Source organism: Scyliorhinus torazame, chromosome 5 (genome assembly GCF_047496885.1).
Source record: "Scyliorhinus torazame isolate Kashiwa2021f chromosome 5, sScyTor2.1, whole genome shotgun sequence".
Taxonomy (NCBI): Eukaryota; Metazoa; Chordata; class Chondrichthyes; order Carcharhiniformes; family Scyliorhinidae; genus Scyliorhinus; species Scyliorhinus torazame.
The window spans coordinates 272,618,262-272,628,520 of record NC_092711.1 but is presented as its reverse complement, the minus strand read 5'-3'; the positions used below and the strand labels follow the sequence as shown (position 1 = coordinate 272,628,520).

The 10,259-nt window shown below is 41.7% G+C and overlaps 1 long non-coding RNA gene across 1 annotated transcript; it reads left to right on the top strand.

The window, feature by feature from the left end:
* Positions 1–3,428: 3,428 nt before the first annotated feature.
* LOC140421139 (uncharacterized) lies at positions 3,429–7,091 on the top strand. Its single transcript, XR_011946676.1, has 2 exons — positions 3,429–3,549; positions 5,694–7,091. It is a non-coding gene; the product is annotated as an uncharacterized lncRNA (long non-coding RNA).
* The last annotated feature ends 3,168 nt before the right edge of the window (positions 7,092–10,259 follow it).

Sequence of the window (10,259 nt, the reverse complement as noted above, 5' to 3'; positions counted from 1 at the left end):
GTTGTCATCTGCTGGGATAGCTTGGGTAGGTCTGTTGCATTATGTTATAAATTGCAAAAACTCAATAAACATACTTTTTTTTAAAAACAGTGCCAACTGCAGCAAAGGTTGCCTGCCACAACTCCACTGTATCCTTGGGGATGGCCTGGTCGGTCATGGGTTTGAATCCATATTGATTATGTTGGTCCATTCCTGGGCATAATGTTTTTGCTCATGATTGATGCATAGTTTAAATGGATGGGCATTTCTGAGGTGAAGTCACCTACATCGCATTCTACCATTGAAAGATTACGCCAATGCTTTTCAACAAATTATCTGAAGTCATCTGATCAGACAATGCTGAGTTTCAAAATCCCACCGCTTTCAACACTATTAAACACATTAGAACTGCGCCTTACCACATAGCCTTACCACATGCACCTTACCACAAATGAACTAGCCAAGAGAGATATCCAAACTTTCAAGTCTGGCCTAAAGAAACTGTCAAGAGGAACCTTGGAGACCAAAATATCATAATTCCTCCTATCATACCTCTCCACATGTAACAATGGGAGTTCCACCAGCAGAAGTGCTAATGAAACATTGTTTCAGAATGATTCATGGCAAATGAAGCCATAGACATGAGAAACATCGGTAGTGGATCAAGTTGGATCACGGAATTTCTGTCTCTAAGACTGGACCCCTTTCAAACCAAGTGGATATGGAAGGATGGATTATTTGTAAACACGTGGACCACTTGAGGAGCAGAGAGATACTCCAGTAGACTGTGTTGCCATTAAGAAATATTTTCGAACCCATAAACACCGAAGCATCTGATAAACCGTTATCGACATAACTGATGTCTCCGTGGAATCAAATAATGATGAATGGCCTGTGCCAGAAGAGGTACCCGTTATTGCAGTTCCTGTTAACGTCGATCCTGTGGCAGCATCTCGGGCTCCCTCGGGCGCCACTCTACAAGGAACAGAAAACCCCCTCAAAGACTCGATTTATAATTGTCCAACTCATGTAAATAAAGTTTAGTTAATATTTGGGACAGAGTGAATTTGTTATTGTATAAAGGACTTAAAGGGGAAGGGATGTGATGATTGTCCTTTTAAGGAAAACACAACGGAGTAAGGGCCACATAGCCTGTGCAACCAATTGGGACTCAAATAGTGAAATCACGTTGTGAGAATGGCTCCTAGGCAGAGAGACTTTGGGAGCTGCTGCTGTACAATTCTTATTAATTAATACTTTTTGTGTTAATTAATGAAGTCTGTGGAAGTGTGTTTTTACAATAACGTATGAAATAGGAGCATGAATCAGCCATTCATCCCCTTGACCCGACTCCATCAGTCCACAAATCATGGCTCCTCTGATTATTGGTTGTTATTGTTTGTTCCCTGTTTATTCCCTCATTTCCCCTTTCTTTTATTTTTGTTGTTACATTTTTGATCCATGGATGATTTATGTATATCTCACTTTAAAGGAAGCAGCCTAGAAGCAGCCAGTACCTATAATTCAAACAGAATAATCCAAAAGGTTGTGCTGATTTAAACTGGAGATAGTAGACTGGCCGGCACCAGTGTCAGAGTTCCAAGGTTTCATTTTGGTTTCAGTTTGACTCCTGGCAGCCCCGAGGAAGGTCTGTAATCCTCTGCTCCATTTTTCTCTAGAAAGGCTGTGTTTCTGAACTGGCAGAGAGCCTGGATATTTTTATGAGCTATTACGGGCTGTGCAAGCAGAGGCAGAACTGACCAACTCTCTCTACAGAAAGATGGAAAGCTGAATACAAACCTCGAACTGAAAGCAAAGTTGAACAGCAATAAGGTGTCTTACCAGAAGGCCTGTTGCTTGTAAGTACTGCATTTTCTAAACTACAGTGACCCTGAATGAATTAATCCACAAAGAAGATCATTACTGGCTGTAAACCAGAGACTTTAATCAGCAAGCTTGCTGTGAAGCAAGTGTGCTAAAAAACCACCAACTGAAGCAAAGACTTATCTTTTGACTTCCATCATTATTATCTTTCACCCCTTTACCTCCTGCCCCCTCTGTGTTTGCCTGTCTTGTGCGTGTGGGTAGAGGGTGGGGCAATTAAAGTGAGAATCAAGGGTAGGATGGTAGTTAACCAGTTATATTAACTACATATCTTAATATAGTTAAGTCCAGGGTCCCAGCTTCAATTCCCAGCTTGGGTCACTGTCTGTGTGGAGTCTGCACGTTCTCCCCGTTTCCACGTGGTTTCCTCCGGGTGCTCCAGTTTCCTCCCACAAGTCCCGAAAGACGTGCTGTTAGGTAATTTGGACATTCTGAATTCTCCCTCAGTGTACCCGAACAGGCGCCAGTCCAGCTCAAAGTTGCTAAAGTCTGATGCCCGGGCATACAGGGCATCCATGACCTCACAGATGCACTTGTGGGCAATAGTTTGGGTCATTTTACTACATTAAACTTCAGGAATATAAATTGTTCTTTTTCCCCAACTTCCACCATTGACAACCTGACAGCTATACTGTCAGTCATCTGGGCCCCAACCTCCGTAAATTTCCTTCCAAAAACCTCTCCACCTTAAATAAAATCTCCCTCTTTGATCAAGCTTTTGCCACTTGTCCGGATGACTTGAAAAAAAATGATAGCAAGTTTAATCTTTTTTTTCTTTAAAAATAAATAAATTTAGAGTGCCAATTCATTTTTTTCAATTAAGGGGCAATTTAGCATGGCCAATCCACCTTGCCTGCACATCTTTGGGTTGTGGGGACGAAACCCACGCAAACATGGGGAGAATGTGCAAACTCCACAGGGACAGTGACCTAGAGCCGGGATCGAACCTGGCATCTCGGCGCCATGAGGTAGGAGTGCTAACCACTGCACCACCGTGCTGCCCTTCGCAACTTTAATCTATCGTAAGTCTCCTAATGCAAAAAGCGTTATAGTATGTCTAGTTTTACATTGTGTTTTGCTTTTTATGAATTCATGGGATGCGAACATTGCAATTATTGTCCATCCCTAATTTCCTTTGAGAAGGTAGCAGCGAGCCTCCTTCTTGAGCTGCTACAGTATACGTGGTGAAGCTGCACCCACGTGTTGTTAGGTGGGGAGTTCCAGGACTTTGGCCTGGTGATGGTGGAGAAATGGTGATATAGTTGTACTCAGGTTTGTATGTGTCTGGGATGAACCTGCAGGTGGTGATGTCCCCAGTGAAGATGTAAAACAGGTTGGACTGACAGTTTGAGAATCCTCTGTGTATTGGTACAAGTTTAACGGTAAACATTTTCTGCCTCTGGTTTCACAACAGACCTTGTCATCTTGACACTTCTCATGCAGATATTTCCTGCAAACAAAACCTCAGAGTTATCTTCCTCATTTTGAGTTTCCTGCTGGGGATTTATGGGTTCGATATGACAGCCTTCTGTATTTCAGACAGCCAATTACATCGAAGGAGCTGAGAAACATTTCCCTCATTACCAGATGGTGGTTGGCTTGTCTTCATCATCCACACATCGGACACCAGGGCTGAGGCAGTCGCTACCCTTCTGATAGGTTTGACTGTTGACTACTGCCATGGAGGTATGATATTAATAGTTATTGTCAAAAATAATGTGTTTTAATTATTGGTGAAAATCTAATAATGAAATAATTATTTTAACATGTTCTTATTCATGTTTGTTTTTAATACCCTTTCATTAATTGAATATTCTTTTCCTTGAGGAATATCTGTGCTGGATTATGGAACTTTCTTACACAGGTGTCTACATTAGACTTTACCAGATTGGGTACAATAAATGCAAAATACAGAATAAAGGTTCAATAACTCTACTCCAACAATGTGTTCTGGCCCTAAACCAATATTTGAAAAGAGGCATTTTATAAACTTAAATATGGCAGAATGTACATTAATTACACAGCAGACTTGGTTCAAATTGGTCATAAAATATAAAATTGATTATGTCCCTTTGAGAAATTTGGTTGAATCCTCTACAAAATTAAGGCAAGGGGAAGAATATGACAAGAAAGTAAAAGTTAGCCCAAAGTTACAATTACTCAGAATGTACTATTTGCATCAATATAAATAGCAAGGGTGAAAAGTACTTACAACAGCACATTTTTGTACAGTATGTGCTATGTCTAACAAAGCTTAAGTAAGCCAAAAAAAAAACTATTTTTTTCCCCTCTTATAGTATGACACCAAATACATGAATTGTGTTTTTTGCATCTATAGTTGCATCCACATTACATCGAAATTGTGACTATTTCTCATAAATTATTCTAAGCTGTGCCATGGATTCGCTTAATAAGTGATCACAATAGCTGCAGAGTATTTGATGGTTCCTTCCCTACTGGCCTACTACGTTTGTTGAAAAAACAGAAGAGAAATCTGACTTCCATAATAGTGTAGTGACTAGTTTGAAGGGAAAGACATTTGTGCTCACATCATGGTCCAATTAGCAAAGGCACCACCCACTACAGTACTGCACCCTGAAAGTAAGGTCCAGATTCAATTACTCATCTATGCAGAGTTGGCTGCTCACAACTGGGGCAGCAGTTGGTTTGGTTTTGCTGAGCCCAGTAGCCCTGGGCTAAGAATGGAAAATATTAGCCAGGGACCCACCCCTAATCACAACTCAATGATCCCTGCTGACAATGAATACATTTATAGGCATTAAATGAGGATCAAGCTTTCCACAGATAAATAGCCTGCCAGCTCTGACTATTGAGGCTGCAACATGGATCATTTTGCCCTTGGGTGAGTACCATGAAGAGCTGCTATTGTCTGTGGAGCTATACCCTAGGGAGAGCACATGCGTTTTTAATTTTAATACAATCTTCTGGTCAATACGGGCCACAGTTCTTCCAATATATAACTTGCAAATATTCACATAGGTAATTGCCTAAAGATCTTAAAACACCATGCAGCCTCATATGGAGTAACTTTCTGTTTACTGTGCAACAATCTGACAGTAAAATTACTCAATTTTTCTTTTTGTATATATATATATATATATATATATGTGTTTAAAATAATTAGTGAAAGAGGCAAGAAAGTGATATGAGGAGAATTATTTTTATCCAGTGACTGGGTGGGGTTCGGAATAATGCCCTGTCTGAGGGTGTGGAGGAGGAAGTTTCAGCTGAAGCACTCAAAGGGGAACTAGACCGTTATGTGAAAAAAAAGAACGTGCAGGATTATGGGGAAAAGGCGGGAGAATGGTTTTAGCTGTACTGTTTATTCGGAGAGCCGGAGCAGACACGATCCTTCCGCACCGTAACAATTCTGTGATTCTGTAATCCCATTGTGTGTATTTACCATGCATCCAGTTATTTTTCCTCACAGATGATGACATATTTGGCCTCAGGACAATTACGCAGCACTTCTTTGCTCCCTCACTGATTATACAAATAGCTTTCTCCAGCCTGAATGTATACACATTAGCACAATTGCTGCCCCGAGACTACTTTCAGCCAATGTACAAATGTCACTCATTTTTTCTCATAACTAAATTATTAAAATATAGTTTCACATCTCTGTTAAAACCAAAGGATTAAAACAATTCCAGAACTTAGATTATATAACTAATTAAAGAACAGTTGAAAATGCTGAAATGCTATGCAATCAGGATCATCTCATCTTTGAATTTAATTTGCATTCATTTTCCACGAAGGTTGAGCAATTGGAATTCTATGCTACTAGTGTTTGTCTACTTTTATTTCAGATATCAAAGAATGAAAGACAAATTCACAGTCACTGCTCATCCATGACTCAACCGATCACAGCTTCTACACTGAGTGTATTTGACAAGCTGAATTCAGACACTCAATTCAAAACAGTGTCAGTTTGTCAAATACCCCAAGTGCAGAGCTGAAAAGCATCTAGAAAAGCATCTTCAAATCTGGGGAAGCCTCGAGAAACGTACACACAACTGACAAGATTCCATTATGTATGTGTAGATATGTGTACACACGTTTAGATAATCTAGAGTGAAATAAGTACACTCTGTTAACTGAATGGGTGTCTAAATGATTATTTTCAAGATGTCACACTGAGTTTGTGCATCTAACATGGAAGATACATTTGAAAATGGATACTTAATCTCAAAGCACTAGATTGAAACAATTAGCAACATGTATTGTATCAAGAAATAATATTCATGACATCTTTAACCACATGAAGACTGCTAAAATGAGAAATAAATAAAAGTTGCATTTTAGACACCTACCCAGCACATATTTGCCTTCTTGAACAACACATGTATTCAGAGTTTCTAGAACACACCATTCAGTTCTCTCCCTTTCACTGTTTCAATTTATCACCAACATTAGACTGCTCCCGCCATATAGCCTTCCCAGGAGGCATATTCTGATCCGGCAATAGTCCTGAAGACTTGTGCTCCAGAACTTGGCGCACCCATAGACAAGCTGTTCCAGTACAGCCACAATGCTGGCATCTATCTGAAAATATGGAAAATTACCCAGGTATGTCCTGTACATAAGAAACAAGACAAATCCAACCCAACCAGTTACCGCCCTATCAGTCTACACTCCATCATCAGCAAAGTGATGGAAGGAGTCATCAACAGTGCTATCAAGTGGCACTTACTCAGCGATAACCTGCTCACGGACGCTTAGTTTGGGTTCCACCAGGATCGCTCAGCTCCTGACGTCATTAAACTACAGAGAGTCTTGAACACAGCCCAGTCCATCACGCGAACCTGCCTCCCACCAATTAACTCTGTCTATACCTCCCGCTGCCTTGGGAAGCAGGCAGCACAATCAAAGACCCCTCCCACCCGGTTATTCTCTCTTCCAACCTCTTCCATCGGGCAGGAGATAAAAAAAGTCTGAGAACACGCATTAACAGATTCAAAAACAGCCTCTTCCCCGCTGTTATCAGACTAACGACCCGCTTATGGACTGAACTGATCTCTCCATGCATCTTCTGTAATGAGCAGCACTACTACGTATACTTCACCCGATGTCTATGTATTTACATTGTGTATTTATCGTATGTCTTATATTTTTCATGCATGGAGCGATCTGTCTGGACTGTACGCAGAACAATACTTTTCACTGTACCTCGGTACACGTGACAATAAATCCAAATCCAAAACCAATACAGCCTTGGGTCAAACATGGTCAAAATAACTGAATGCCAGAGGTGAGGTGAGGTGAGATTGACTGCCCTTGACATCAAGGCAGCAGTTGATCAAGTGTGGCATCAAGGAGCCCTAACAAACCTGAAGTCAATAGGAATCAGGGGGGAAACTGTCCGCTGGCTGCATTCATACCTGGCACAAAGGAAGGTGGTTGTGGTGGTGATTGGAGGTCAATCATCGCAGCTCCAGGACATCACTGTAGGAATTCCTCAGGGTAGTGTCCTAGGCCCAACCATCTTCAGCTGCTTCATCAATGACCTCCTTTCCATTTTAAGGTCAGAAGTGGGGAAGTTCGCAGATGACTGCACAATGTTCAGCATCATTCACGACTCCTCAGATAATGAAGCAATCCATGTCCAAATGCAGCAAGACCTGGACAATATCCAGGCTTGGACTGACAAGTGGCAAGTTACATTCACACCACACAAGTGCCAGGCAATGACCATCTCCTATAAGATAGGGTATAACCATCGCCCCTTGACATTCAATTGCATTACCATCGCTGAGTCCCCCACAATCAACATGCTGGGGGTTACCGCTGATCAGAAACTGAACTGGACTAGCCACATTAATACTGTGGCTACCAGAGCAGGTCAAAGGCTAGGAATCCTATCGCGCGTAACTCACTTCCTGACCTCCCAAAGCCTGTCGACCATCTACAAGGCACAAGTCAAGAGTATAATGGAATACTCCCCACTTGTCTGGATGAGTGCAGTGCCAGCAACACTCAAGAAGCTCAAAACCATCCAGGACAAAGCAGCCCACTTGATTGCTCCCCCCTCCACAAACATTCAATCCCTCCACAACTGCCAAACAGTGGCAGCTGTGTGTACCATCTACAAGATGCACTTCAGTAAACTCGCCAAGGTTCCTTAGGCAGCACCTTCCAAACCCATGACCACTACCATCTAGAAGGACAAGAGACCTGGAGGTTCCCCTCCAAGTCACTCACCACCCTTGGAAATATACCGTTGTTCCTTCACTGTCGCTGGGGCAACATCCTTTAACTCCCTCCCCCTAACAGCAGAGTGGGTGTATCTACACTTCAGGGAATGCGGCAGTTCAAGAAGGCAACTTATCACCACCTTCTGAAGGGCAACTAGGGGTGGACAATAAAAGCTGCGGCAATCCCGTAAATTAATTTTAAAATTGCTTTGACATTGGCTGACACATATGGACCTGGCAGACCCTGAATCTTCTCTTTGGAAAGGAATGCTCGATAATATTCAACATAACAGGTAAATTTACATTGCTTATTAACGCTGCTAATGCTGAATCCACTGGAAAATAAGGAAGTTGGAATAATCATTGCATATGAGCTCACCTTGAGTCACCCACTGTCTATTTTAGTTATAATCTTTGTAATCTTTTATTGTCACAAGTAGGCTTACATTAACACTTCAATGAAGTTACTGTTAAAAGCCCCTAGTCGCCACACTCCGGTGCCTGTTCAGGTCTATTAAATGATTCAAAGATTTTGTCTTCTCCGCGTTACCTTAAATTTAATTGCAGGTGCTGATCACTCTTTGTATTCAAGATGTAACGGTTATGTTAATAAGCCTATAATGAATGATCCAGAACATTTTAAAGAAAACTTTCTGTTCGAAACTACTGATTTTTGCTGCTGAGTGGTTCTATGGAGACTAATGGCCATTTGGTATTTCATCCAGTAGCCACTTTTAATGTGCAAGTGTCAATCTATATTCTGACCACAATAGATATTTCAGTTGGGTCCAATCTGATTTTCAGCTGATACCCAGACATTCAAGGAAGACTGTAGCATGGAGTTCCAACTGTTTAATGATGCCCATTGAACAGCAATCAGAAGTAGGACTCTTCATTTTTCCCATCTCTAATCCGTGCTACTGAAGCACATTATTTTACCCTACCATTGTAATGTAGAAATGCTGAATAAATTTACATATGGAAGTTCCCTGAATAACAATGAGTTAAATGATCAGATAATAATTTTAGTGCTTTTAATGATGTTGGCTGAGAGACATATATTAACCAGGATACCAGAATTCAGCTGTTCTTCTTCAAATAGTGCATGGGATTTTTTACAGCCAGCTGAGAAGGCAGATAGGGCCTCGTTTCAGTATCCCATGTGAAAGGCAGTACCTCAGACAATGCAACACTCCCTCAGTACTTCACTGAAGTGTCAGTCCAGATTGTGTGCTCAAATCTTTGAACTGAGACCACAACATTTAGACTCAGAGGCACTGCGCTAATGCAGATACCGCATTAGACCATAAGACATAGGAGTAGACATAGGCCCATTGAGTCTGCTTCACCATTCAATCATGGCTGGTATGTTTCTCATCCCCATTCTCCTGCCCTGGACCCATAACCCCTGATCCCCTTATTACTCAAGAACCTATCTATCTTTGTCTTAAAGACACTCAGTGAATTGGCCTCCACAGCCTTCTGTGGCAAAGAGTTCCACCAATTCACCACCTTCTGACTGAAGAAATTCCTCCTCATCTCAGTTTTAAAGGAGAGTCCCTTCAGCCTGTAATGTGACCTCGAGTTCTACTTTTTCCTACTAGTGGAAATATTCTCTCCACGTCCACTCTATCCAGGCCTTTCAGTATCCTGTAAGTTTCAATAAGATCCCCTCTCATCCTTCTAAACTCCAACAATTACAGACCCAGAGTCCTAACCGCTCCTCATATGATAAGCCCTTCATCCCAGGGATCATTCTTGTAAACCTCCACTGGACCCTTTCCAAGGCCAGCCCATCCTTCCTTAGATACGGAGCCCAAAACTGTTCACAATACATCAGATGGGGTCTGACCAGAGCCTCATACAGCCTCAGAAGTACATCCCTGCTCTTGCATTCTAGCCCTCTCTACATCAATGCTAACATTGTATTTGCCTTCCTAACTGGTGACTGAACCTGCATGTTAACCTGAAGAGAATCTTGAACTGCGCCTCCCAAGTCCCTTTGTGCTTCTGATTTCCAAAACATCTCCCCATTTAGAAAATAGTCTATACTTTCATTCTTCTTACCGAAGTGCATAACCTCACATGTTTCCACATTGTATTCCATCGGCCACTTCTTTGCCCACTCTGCTAACCTGTCCAAGTCCTTCTGCAGACCACCTGCTTCCTCAATACTACCTG